This window comes from Rhinoderma darwinii, chromosome 2, assembly GCF_050947455.1.
Source record: "Rhinoderma darwinii isolate aRhiDar2 chromosome 2, aRhiDar2.hap1, whole genome shotgun sequence".
Classification (NCBI taxonomy): domain Eukaryota; kingdom Metazoa; phylum Chordata; class Amphibia; order Anura; family Rhinodermatidae; genus Rhinoderma; species Rhinoderma darwinii.
The window spans coordinates 312028860-312041064 of NC_134688.1; the positions used below are offsets into that span (position 1 = coordinate 312028860).

A 12205-nucleotide genomic window follows, 5' to 3' on the forward strand; every position below is an offset into this window, starting at 1 on the left:
GAAATAATAAAAGAAACCCCCCAGAAGTGACCTCATTTTAGAAACTACACCCCTCAAGGTATTTATTAAGGGGTGTAGTGAGCATCCATAAATAAATGCGTATGGTGCAAAGTAAAAATTAACATTTTTCCCCAGAATTGCCAATTCAGTGGCAAGTATGTCATGTCCAGCTTATGCCACTGGAGACACACACCCAAAAATTGTTAAAAAGGTTCTCCAGGCTATGGCGGTGCCATATATGTGGAAGTAATCTGCTGTTTGGGCACGCTGTAGTGCTCAGAAGGGTGGGAGCGCCATTTGGCTTTTGGAGCGTGGATTTTGCTTGGTGGTAGTTTTGTTTGGAGTTTTACTGGTGTTTCAGTTTATAATGTGGGGCATATGTAAGCTGGATAGAGTACATCAGGGGCATAGTCAGGGGGTATAATAATGGGGTAAAAAAATTAAATAATCCATAGATGTATGTTGCCCTGTGAAGCAATAATTTTTGCACAGGCCGGTGTCGCACTGATAAACGTTGTCTTTACTTATCCCCCTTTTGGTCCACACTCCGCACCTTTGCAGTTTGCGTAATTTTGCTAGGAGGTGTTGTCCTGGTATAATACGGACACCCTCGCTTCTAGCAGATATGTTTAGGCCCCCCCTTCCTGGTTCCCTAATTTTAGGGCCCCGATAAAATCGCCTCTTGAAACAGACTAAATGTTCCCCTCTGATCTGCACAACTGCATATTTTTTATTTCCTGACTTATGGAAGCCTTAACTAATTTAATTTTTTCATAGACGTAGTGGTATGAGGGCTGGTAGTGATGTATATTCATTATCAGGATGCTACAGTAATGTTAATGTTTGTGTATGTAGCTGCACATAACGATATAACTATATCGCTAGTGCAGTGTAAATGAATGGAGAGAAGTGTATGACGCTGATTGGTCAGCGTCATACACTCCTCTGTACAACGCCCACTTGGTCTAAAGTAAAAACTCATTGGCATAAAGCTAAAAATCGCTCATAAAGTGGTTTAAAATAGATAGTTTTTCTAAATAAAAAGCATTCCTGTCACCTACATTATAGCGCCGATCTCCTTATATAGGAGAGAGGGCACTTATAATGTGGTTACAGAGCCTCTTTAAGCAAGGATGTACATCTATTTTACACTTACATATAATCCAAGTGTGTGCCAACTTTAACCCCAGAACCCCCCCAAAAACACATATAAACATACAGGGGCATAGCTAAAGGCTCATGGGCCCCGATGCAAAATTCTTACTGGCCCCCCCCCCTTCTCATGGCCGATGGTCCGCAGCTGTCAGCTGCATCGCTGGGTCTCCTAAGTGACCCAACAATGCAGCACTAGCAGCCGGGGGCGTCACTAAGGCTGGGTTCACACACCCTATTTACGGACAGAATTCGGGCGTTTTAGCATTGAATTACGTCCGAAAATGCGGCTCAAAAGCGTTGGCAAACATCTGCCCATTCATTTGAATGGGTCTTACGATGTTCTGTGCCGACGGTCATTTTTTTTTTACGCGCCGCTGTCAAAAGGCGGCACGTAAAAAAGACGCCCACGTCAAAGAAGTGCCTGTCACTTCTTCAGACGTAAATGGAGCCGTTTTCCATTGACTCCATAGAAAAACAGCTCCAATTACGTCCGTAATGGACGCAGCGAAAGACGCCTGCACATGCCATTACGGCTGAAATTACGGTGCTGTTTTCTCCTGAAAACAGCACCATAATTTCAGCCATAACGGACGCTGCCGTGTGAACATACCCTCAGGGCTTAAAATGTCAGGGAAATAGCCCCAATACATATGTGTCCGTCCCCAAAAAAAAGTGTGTATATGAGACAGCATAGCATATCTATAGCACTACGACCCTATACACTATGGATAGGATTAGATACAGTGGCTCAGCAGACAGTATCACACATGATAGGATTAGATACAGTGGCTCAGTAGGCAGTATCACACATGATAGGATTAGATTCATGGCTCAGCAGACAGTATCACACGATAGGATTAGATACAGTGGCTCAGCAGACAGTACCACACATGATAGGATTAGATACAGTGGCTCAGAAGGCAGTATCACACATGATCGGATTAGATATAGGGCCCAGCAGACAGTATCAAACAAGACACGATTAGATATAGGGCCCAGCAGACAGTATCACACATGATTGGATTAGATACACAGCTCAGCAGACAGTATCACACATGATTGGATTAGATACAGGGCTCAGCTCGCTGACATTGCGGCTCCAGCGCTGGACCCAGGATAGGTAAGAATAATAATTTTGCTTCTTTATGTGTTACTGATTATTTTTGTGTGTTTGTGTTTTTTTTACAGGTTCGGTTGTTGGACTTCGGATTCGAGGACTACTTCAATGACGGCGTTTTTTTTATTCTCAATAAAATGGTTAATGAGGGTTGTGTTTTTTTATTTCAATAAAATATTTTTTCTATGTGCTTGTATCTTTTTAAACTTTATTATCACCGCCTTAATAATGGCCGCTGGCTGATTGACAACCTCCATTACTAAGGCGAGGCTTAATGTTAGCCGGTGCAGAGGCTACACTAACCCCCATTATTACCCCGGTACCCACCGCCACCAGGGGTGCTGGGAAGAGCCGGGTACGAACCAGTACCCGACCATCTGTAGTGACGGGGTGGCCGCAGGCTGGTAGTATTAGGCTGGGGAAGGCCAAAAACAGTGGCCCTTCCCACCCTTGTAATGCTGCCTACTGCTGCTGTGTTGTATCTGGCTGGTTATGAAAATTGGGGGGGACCCCACATCGTTCTTTCCAATTATTTTTATTTTTTTATTTTTTTAAATGACGTGGGGTCCCCCACATTTTTCATAACCAGCCAGATACAATAAAGCAGCAGCAGCCTAGCATCACCAGGGTGGGAAGGGCCACTGTTTTTGGCCTTTCCCCTCCTGATAATACCAGCCTGCGGCCACCCCAGTGGCCGACCATCACTACAGATGGTCAGGTACTGGATCGTACCCGGCTCTTCCCAGCACCCCTGGTGGCGGTGGGTACCGGGGTAATAAAGGTGTTAGTGTTCTCCTCTGCACCGGCTAACACTAAGCCCCGCCTTAGCAATGGACGTCGTCAATCAGCCGGCGGCCATTACTAAGGCGGTAGTAATATAGTTTAATAAAAAACACAAAGACATAGAAAAAATATTTTATTGAAATAAAAAAAAAACCCACACAGCCCTCATTAACCATTTTATTGATAATAAAAAAAAAGCTGTCATCGAAGTAGTCCTGGAATCCGCCGTAGTCCAACGACCGAACCTGTAAGAAAACACACAAAAAATAATTAGTAACACATGTGTTAGGCTTAGACACAGGGCCCATGTGTGATACGGTCTGTGGGACCCTGTATCTAAGCCTACCACAACGTAGGCTTAGATACAGGGTCCAGCAGACAGTAATCTTATACAGTATAAGATTACTGTGTGCTGGGGCCCTGTATCTAAACCTACAGTGTGGTAGGCTTAGATACAGGGCCCAGCAGACAGGATCACGCATGGGCCATGTATCTAAGCCTACCATGTGATTGGCTTAGATACAGGGCCCAGCAGACAGGATCACACAATCTGTGATCCTGTCTCATGGGCCCCCTAAGCCTGATACATCGTAGGCTTAGGGGTTGTGCAGTCCCTAAACATTGATGGCCTATCATGTGGATAGGCCATCAATAGCTGATGTGTCGTCCGGGACCCGCAAATCAGCTGTTTTGAAGGGGCCGCAGCACTCGTACGAGAGTTGCTTCCCCTTCATTTCACTACTTGCTCACACTGTGAATCGCCGACACAGATTCACAGTGTGACCGGAATGAAGTGACAGGAATGAAGGGGAGCAGCTCTCGTACGAGTGCTACGGCCCCTTCAAAACAGCTGATTGGCGGGTCCTGGGAGTCGGACCCCGCCAGTCAGGGCTAACCTTACCTTCCTCTTCGGCCGCGGCGGGAGTTCTGTCCTCTCGATGCTGCGATCCGGAACCAGGAAGGTAAGTAAAGTATGTTACTATAGTAACAGGGGCCCACGGCCCGAGTTACTATAGTAACTTTTTATTGATGTGGTGCGGGGGGCCGTGGGCCCCCCTGGCTTCAGGGCCCGGTCACAATTGCGACCACTGCGACCCCTATAGCTATGCCAGTGTAAACATAGTAAACCTCTCTCTCTGAGAGAGTGAGCGTTGAAATTCCTACTAGTGCAATGTACAGAACAACAGAAAAGTTGTGTAGAGCATACCACCATTCTGTCAAAACATATATCCTGCATTTCAACATAACAATATACTTGCTAGGCATAAAGCCCATAAGTGCTGCCTGAGTAACCAATGAATAACAACAAGTCAGGTCACATACTCACTACTTTACGTATCAATAATCAGAGTACAAGTCCCAGAATACATAACCTGGAAGATAAAACATATGAACCATATTTCAGGGTGTCTTGACACGCAGTTGCCTCTCATGTCCATTAAGCCACTGCATGGCCATGTGCGGATTTTCAAAAAAAGGAGGAGTTCTTCCTAGAGCTGCAACACGCAACTTCGCTGGGTACAGCATAGAATACGCCACCTGCAAATTTCTCAGTCGCTTCTCGACACCTTGAAAACGCACTCTTTTACGCTGAACTTCCGCTGAGTAATCCAGGAAGATGGAGACTTCCCCGCCATTTATAGCCAAATCCGGACATTCCCGTGCTTTTCATAGAATGATATACCGATATTTATAGTGCAGTAATTTGGCCAATATAGGCCTCGGAGGGTGTCCAGGTGGTAAAGGGCGAGTCGGCACACGATGAGCCCATTCAATAGCAAATAATGGGATGAAGGTGTCTTCCCCAAAAGAAGTGCGCAGCCATTTCTTCATATATTCTGTGCAATTCAAGCCTTCTGATTTTTCCGGTATTCCAATCAGTCTAACAGTATTACGACGTAACCTATTTTCTAGGTCGTCCGTTTTGTTCAACAAAGCCACAATATCATGAGTCTACTTTTTAGAGTCTTTCATGGTAGTAAACATATTATCTTCCAGGTCTGTGACCCGTCCCTCCACTTCACCAAGTCGCTCGTTGACCTTTTGCATATCATGCCTAATAATGGCAATATCTTCCTTCATGGCTCCCACCTTCACATTCAAAGTAGAAAGCGTAGACTTGCAGTAGTTGATAGCCAAAAAGCCAGCATTTCCTCCGTGGCGCCATCTTGTGAGTCTCGCTCAGCGGGCCTCTGAGAGAATCTTGCCTTGCTTCTGGTCATTTCTGCACACCTCCAACCCGCAACCACCGCAGCAAGCGAGGACGTCAGGTAATACAGCAGTTCAGGAAAGTATATGTCACCTCAGGCAAAGTATTCGGGTATTTTTCAGGAGTTCTTGCAGGAGCTCAGAAACGTGCGACTCTCTACAGGCTCAGCAAGCCACGCCTCCTTCAATATTTAATTTAATAAAATCCATTACGTTTTTAGTGAAATAAATCCCCAAATATTTTATATGTTGGTCATCTCGAACAACAGACACTTGCCCGAGAAAAAAATTATCCATTTTATCAATCATCAAACATGCAGATTTGTCCCAATTAATTTTTAAACCCTGAAAATTATCCATACCGTTCAAATATCTCAATAACTCTATTTATAGAGTGGGAAGAACCCATATATAACAAAACATCATCCGAGTAAAGAGATATTTATAAGACAACGTCTCCATACTCAAAGCCAACTATACTCCTATCTTCACGTATGATTACTGCCAGGGTTTCCATAATCAAAGAGAAGAGCAAAGGTGAAAAGGGACAACCCTGTCTTGTACCCCGTTCAATCTTAAAATCTCTGGAGACTACCTCATTGACTATTACTCGAGCTTTCGGGTTTGCGTACAAAAGTTTAATCCACTAAATAAATCTGGAGCCAAAACCCGTCCTCTCGAAGACTGCCCATATAAAATTTCACTCTACAGTGTCTGCCTTGCAAGCACCAAGGGACAAAATCGACCTTTCCCCTGTGTTAGATGGCTCCACCTGGAGATTCACGCACAACCTCCTAATATTATCTGACGTAGACTTGTTTGGCATAAAGCCACATTGGTCTTTATGAATCAAATAAGGGTTAACCCTCACCAACCTATTTGCCAAAATTTTAGCCAGCAATTTAACATCCGTAATTAATGAAAGAGATTGGTCTATAATACTCCATTTTAATAGGGTCTTTCCCTGATTTTAAAATAAGTGCAATCAACACCTCCCTCATAGAAACAGACATTTCCCCTTCCCCTAGTAAGTTATTCCATAGATCCATAAGTCTAGCCCCTAATGCCTCAATATATTGTGCGTAAACCTCAAAGGGCAACCCATCCAACTCAGAGGACTTACCTCCAGGGGCGTTCTTAATAACCCCCTCTAATTCCATCATTGTGATTGGGGCATCCTACATATCCATTTGTTCTTGTTTAAGTCTTGACAATGGAATAGTCTCCAGAAACTCAAGTATCTCCCCCATCTCCCAAATTTTTCTATGCGCTTTCTAGTGTTGGAGTCATGTTGTGCCATCTGCTACGCTTGCTGTTATACACCACGTCTGGTGTCATCTGCCACGCCTAGTATCCGCCACATGTGGCGTCATCTACCATCAAAGTTCCATCTGTGCCTAAGCCTCTGCAACGGTCTGGACTATTACAGGTACCCTTGTGCTTGGACTTTGTATAGACTTGGTATACTGTTGTTTTGCCGGCTGCTACTTTGATACGGCGGCGTGGCCTAGTGAGTCCACATACCCACTAAGTAATATCACGGTGACGAAGATCAGAAGCAGAAGTTAAGGCGTTCTTGAGGGTGGAGAATGTGGACTCTGCCTCAAGAGTCCATTCCTTAGCGTTTACTCCTTTTCTGGTGAGAGCTGAGATGTAAGCAGTAAGGGACGAGAAATTTGGAATGAACGGACAGAAATTTTTGTATAGCTTGGATTCAGGGCCGGCAAAATTAAAAGTGGGGCCCCAAATCTGGAAATATTATACGGACAAGTATTAGTATTGTTTTTTACCGCTTCATCAGCGGCAGATAAGACAAATTTCGCTATGTAGGTGGAACACATGTTTATGTGGTATCCCCTTATTGGACATTTATGGCATATCCACAGGACAGCTCACTGGGCTCTGGCCACTGTCTGCAGGAGATCTGTGCATTGGAAACAGAGTAGCAGTACGTGCTCTCTTGTCTCCAAAAAATCCAGCCACCTCGTCAGATAATGGCTTTAGCCCAGCAACCGTGGCAGAAGGTAGGACGGGGGCCCCGTTCTAGAGAAAGGTGCGGGACCCATATTTTGGACATTTATGGCATGTCCTGTGGATATGCCATAAATGTCTGAGATAGGAATGCCCCTTTAATACAAGGGTATATTGCAGACAATTACCAAAGTCATATTCTGCAGGAACAACAATCCCCACGGTCACACTGCAATACATTTTCAGAATAATTACCCTTACCAACGGCCACCTTTTTATAAAATTACACTAGAAGCTTGCCCCACTAAAGTAAGCACTTTCCCCCTCTCTATTAGGGACAGTCTTTCTTTATAAGAATTGTTATTTGTATTATTAGAGGTTACATTTTAATATTTTCCTTACTTTTCTTTGTGGTTCATTATTTATTTTTTCAGGGCATGAGGTTCTGTCTTATTATGAATATAAATTACAACTATGCACATAACTTTTTATTTTAGTGACTACGTTTTACTTTGTATAATCAGTCCACACGTGTGTGAGGCTTCGGTCTATAGAGGACATTTATCAAACACTGACTGCCATGTAGAAAGGAGAGGAAGTCCAAATCTAGTGGCGCTATTGTTTTGCGACTGAGGTCACATGACCTGTTACTCTCTACTGCCACTCAGCTCCTCTCATTTATACACGGCGATTAGTGTATGATATAGGTCTTGTATACACCGTAATGTCACACAAGTGTGGACTGCTTTTGCGCACTAAAATTTCATTAAACTTCACAAACTGTTGCTGCTTACTTACCCTGCTATGGCTTCTCTTTAGCTCCGGCCTCCACTGTACTGTGTCCTGACGCCATCAATAATTCCAATGTTGTGTACGACAGTGTCAGAACACAGAACAGCGGCACCCAAGCTGAAACATAAGAACCAGGAGGGTAAATATTAGAGATAAGTGAACCGATTTGGCACAAATTCAATTTGGCCTAAATTGTATAAACTTTTCTGAGTAGCCGTAATCCAAGACCTTTGAAGTTCTCGGCGCACAAATCATCAGCCTCCACTTTGTAGGTTATAGAACAAAAAAGTGTAGAAAAGACCATACTCACCAACTCCCCTGGTCTTCCGTAGCAACGCGTTCTGGTTGGCAGGTGAGATGACGTAGCTGAGCCATGTGATCCATGTGAGCCATGTGATCCATGTGAGCCATGTGATCCATGTGACCGCTACATCATCTCACCTGCCGGCAGGTACACGTCGCTACGAAAGACTAGGGGAGGTGGTATTTTTTATATTTATATTTTTGTGGAATCGCAAATGCCCCGATTTCTTTGTTTGACTCTGACAGGGCTATTAAGGGCCTTTCATGGTGACTTCATTTGGACCGAAACACATTTCTGTGCTGATTCCATAGGATCGGCCCTGAAACAAATTACTCTGGGGTACTTTGGGCCCACCAGGAATCACTTTTTTCACTGTCTGGAGTGCTGCGTGTGTGTGTGTGTGTGTGTGTGTGTGTGTGTGTCTATATATTATATAGATACACACACACACACACATATACGTGCACATTACATGCATATAGTATATTTCCACATTATACACATACAGTATTTACATACACAACACAAATTATATTACACATATATACATACACATTACACATACTGTATAAACATACATATTACACACATTAAACATATATACTGTACATACATATTAAACACATTATATTACATACATACATACATAGCACATATATACAATCACCTACACACATAACATATCTGCACATTATGCATGCACGTTACACATAGTCCTTTTCTGCAGATGAAGTTTGGTGTGTGGAAGAGCATTGACATTACAGTACAGGAAACCTCTTGTGTTTGAGTGTCTGCAGTCTCCCGCCCCCTCATTTCTGGAACAACTGCTAAATGCTAACAACTTACTACAGGCCAGGCTGAGGCAGGAGAGGGAGGTGATGCAGGACCTGACAGAGACTGAGCAACTAGCCGAGTCTGCCGGTGGCCAGGACCTCCTCTCTTCTGCTACTATACAGTGATGTCAGCGGAGAGAGCGCGGTGCTGGGCTCACAGTCTCTTCACTGTTTTTAAGCTGCACGCATCCTCGGACGGGAAGCTGAACAGCAGTCCTGATGCAGGGGGCACTTTGGGAATTAGGGCCCTGGGCAATTGGCCAGTTTGCCCCCCTCCTAATGCCGGCCCTGCTCGAAGACCCTGAGGACGTGGCCACTCCAAGACGGCCTTCACCTTCTTCGGTCTATTTGAAGACTGAGATCGGAGACAATATAGCCCAGGAAGGCCAAGGAACTCTTTTCAAATACGCACTTCTCTAGTTTTACGTATAATTTATTTCCCCTTAGCCGCAACAAGACTTGGCGTACATGTTTCCGATGCGTCGTCAGATCAGGTAAGTAGATCAAGATGTCGTCCAGATCTACCACCACACAGACATACAGAAGATCACGGAAGACGTCGTTTACGAACTCCTGGAACACCGCTGGAGCGTTACACAGAACAAAGGGCATGATAAGATACTCGTAGTGACCATCTTGGGTGTTAAATGCGGTTATAGGCGCCGCGTAGAGCCGGCTTAGTAAACACCTTAATGTGTAGCTAAACGTTCGACAAACTTCTGACATGTCATAGTGACATGTCAGAATTTCGGATTGGTGGGGGTCCGAGCACTGAGACCCCCACAATGGCTAGAACGAAGCAGCTGAAGTGCTCGTGTGAGCGCTCAGCTGCTTCGTGTATGTTCGGCTTTTTCCCCGAAATAATTGTATCGTGTACGGACTCAATAGAAAGTCTATGAGCCCGTACTCCAATACATCGGCTTTCCGGAAAAAGCCAAACAGAAACGAAGCAGCTGAGTGCTTACATGAGCACTTCAGCTGCTTCGTTCTAGCGATTGGTGTGGGTCTCAGTGCTCGGACCCCCACCAATCCAAACTTCTGGCATGTCACTATGACATGTCAGAAATTTGTCGAACGTTTAGCTACACTTTAACTCCACAAATTCTGTCAAAGAGCTCAGACATAAGCAGCAAGGGGTAATGCTTTGTACTTACTTTTTACTGTGACTTGGTTCAATCCACAGTAGTCGATGCACGGTCAGAGTGACCCATTTTCAGAGGGATACTTTTTCTCCTCTAATAAGAATCCAGCTCTGGCTGGTGAAGTAAGTAGACTTCCTGATGAATTCCCTCATCAGGTTCTCCTTAACGTACCCCGACAGGGCCTGGGTTTCAGGCAAGTAAATCGGGTAGACCCGTCCACTAGGGAGAGAGAGGCTTCAGGAACCAACTCTTTAGGACAGTCATATGGACGATAAGGAGGAAGGACATCTGCCTTATTCTTGCTGAAGACATCCACATAGCTGGCATATTGTGGTGGTAATCCATAGAGAGACTGAGGCAGTGGAGAAAGAATGGGATGAACTTGAGGCAGACATCAGGGTCTCCACTGAAGGACCTCTCCGGAGATCCAATCAAGGACTGGAGAATGTTACGGAGCCAGGGTAATCCCAGTAGGATTTTGTTGATAGCTTTGGACAAGACATACAAAGCAATCAGCTCAGAATGAAGGACTCCTATCTATAGCCTCAGTGGTTTGGTGATTGCCTGACCCGATTCTGTCTAAGGTTGTCCATCTACAGATGCGACCACCAAGGGTTTCTCCAGAGGAACTGTGGTCAAATGGAGACGATCAACCAAGTCCTGCTGGATAAAATTTGCAGCCGCTCCTTCACTGGTGACAATTGACACAGAAATAGACAATTTGGGAGAGAATTTAGAGGTAGAGAGTGATTCACCTAGGTTAGTCTCTCCAATCAAAACTAGGTGCTGGATTTTCCTGGCTTCTGAGGGCATTGGCACACGAAATGTCCCTTGTGGCCACATTACAGACACAATCCAGTCGATCGTCTGCGTTGTCTTTCCTGGTTGGACAATCTAAGTCCATCATTGAGTGATGAAGCCTCTACAGGACCTAGGATCCCCGTCGTAGCAAGAAGGTAGAGGCAGTAAAAATTGTAGATCCAGGGCAGGCAGGAGGGTTAACAGGAAGTGGAACAGCGGAAGCATCCAGAGGAGCTGCAGTAGGATAATCCAAATGGGTACTTATCGAATTGACAGCCTGTAGGAGCTGATCTTGACATGCCCGCAGGTCACGCATTTCCAATTGCATCACCTGAATCGCCGCCTTAGGTAGACCAGTGGGACCCATGGCCTGAGCGTACTGTCACGACTGTGGGGTATGTGGACCCACTAGGCCGCTGTGCCGTAACAGAGTAGAAGCTGGCCAAACAATAGTCAATACCAGTCTCTGGGGTAAGAGTACCTGGGAAGATGATCTGGCAGATACTCGGAGAAGCAGGCATGTGGTGTAGCAGACACTTGGCACAGATAATACTTGGTGTGGTAGATGACACTGGACGTGGCAGATGACACGGGACAGGGCAAATGACATGGGACGTTGCAGATGGAACAACACGACTCCAACATTAGATACAGCTCAGGAACAGATAGAGATACGGGACATGGGAATACTGGGAGCAGGATACATAGTTATAGTTTGAACGGTTGAAAAAAGACACGTCCATCAAGTTCAACCAAGGGATGAGAAAGGGGAAGTAAACAATTTCTACACATAGGAGCTAATATTTTTTTATTCTGGGAAATGATCTAAGCCTTTTTTCAAGCCATCTACTGTCCCTGCTATGACCAGCTCCTGCGGTAGGTTATTCAATAAATTCACCGTTCTCACAGTAAAGAAGGCTTGTCACCTCTGCAGGTTGAACCTTTCTTTTTCCAGACGGAGGGAGTGCCCCCTTGTTTTTTGAGGGGGTTTTACATGGAACAGGATTTCACCATATTTTTTGTATGTGCCATTCATATATTTATATAAGTTAATCATGTCCCCCCTTAGTCGTCTTTTCTCAAGGCTAAATAGGTTTTG

The 12205-nt window shown here is 44.8% G+C and overlaps 1 protein-coding gene across 1 annotated transcript in view; it reads right to left on the bottom strand.

The window, feature by feature from the left end:
- CACNA1S (calcium voltage-gated channel subunit alpha1 S) overlaps positions 1 to 12205 on the bottom strand; it is a 960893-nt gene that overhangs the window by 151320 nt on the left and 797368 nt on the right. The gene's annotated exons all lie outside the window — the stretch shown is intronic.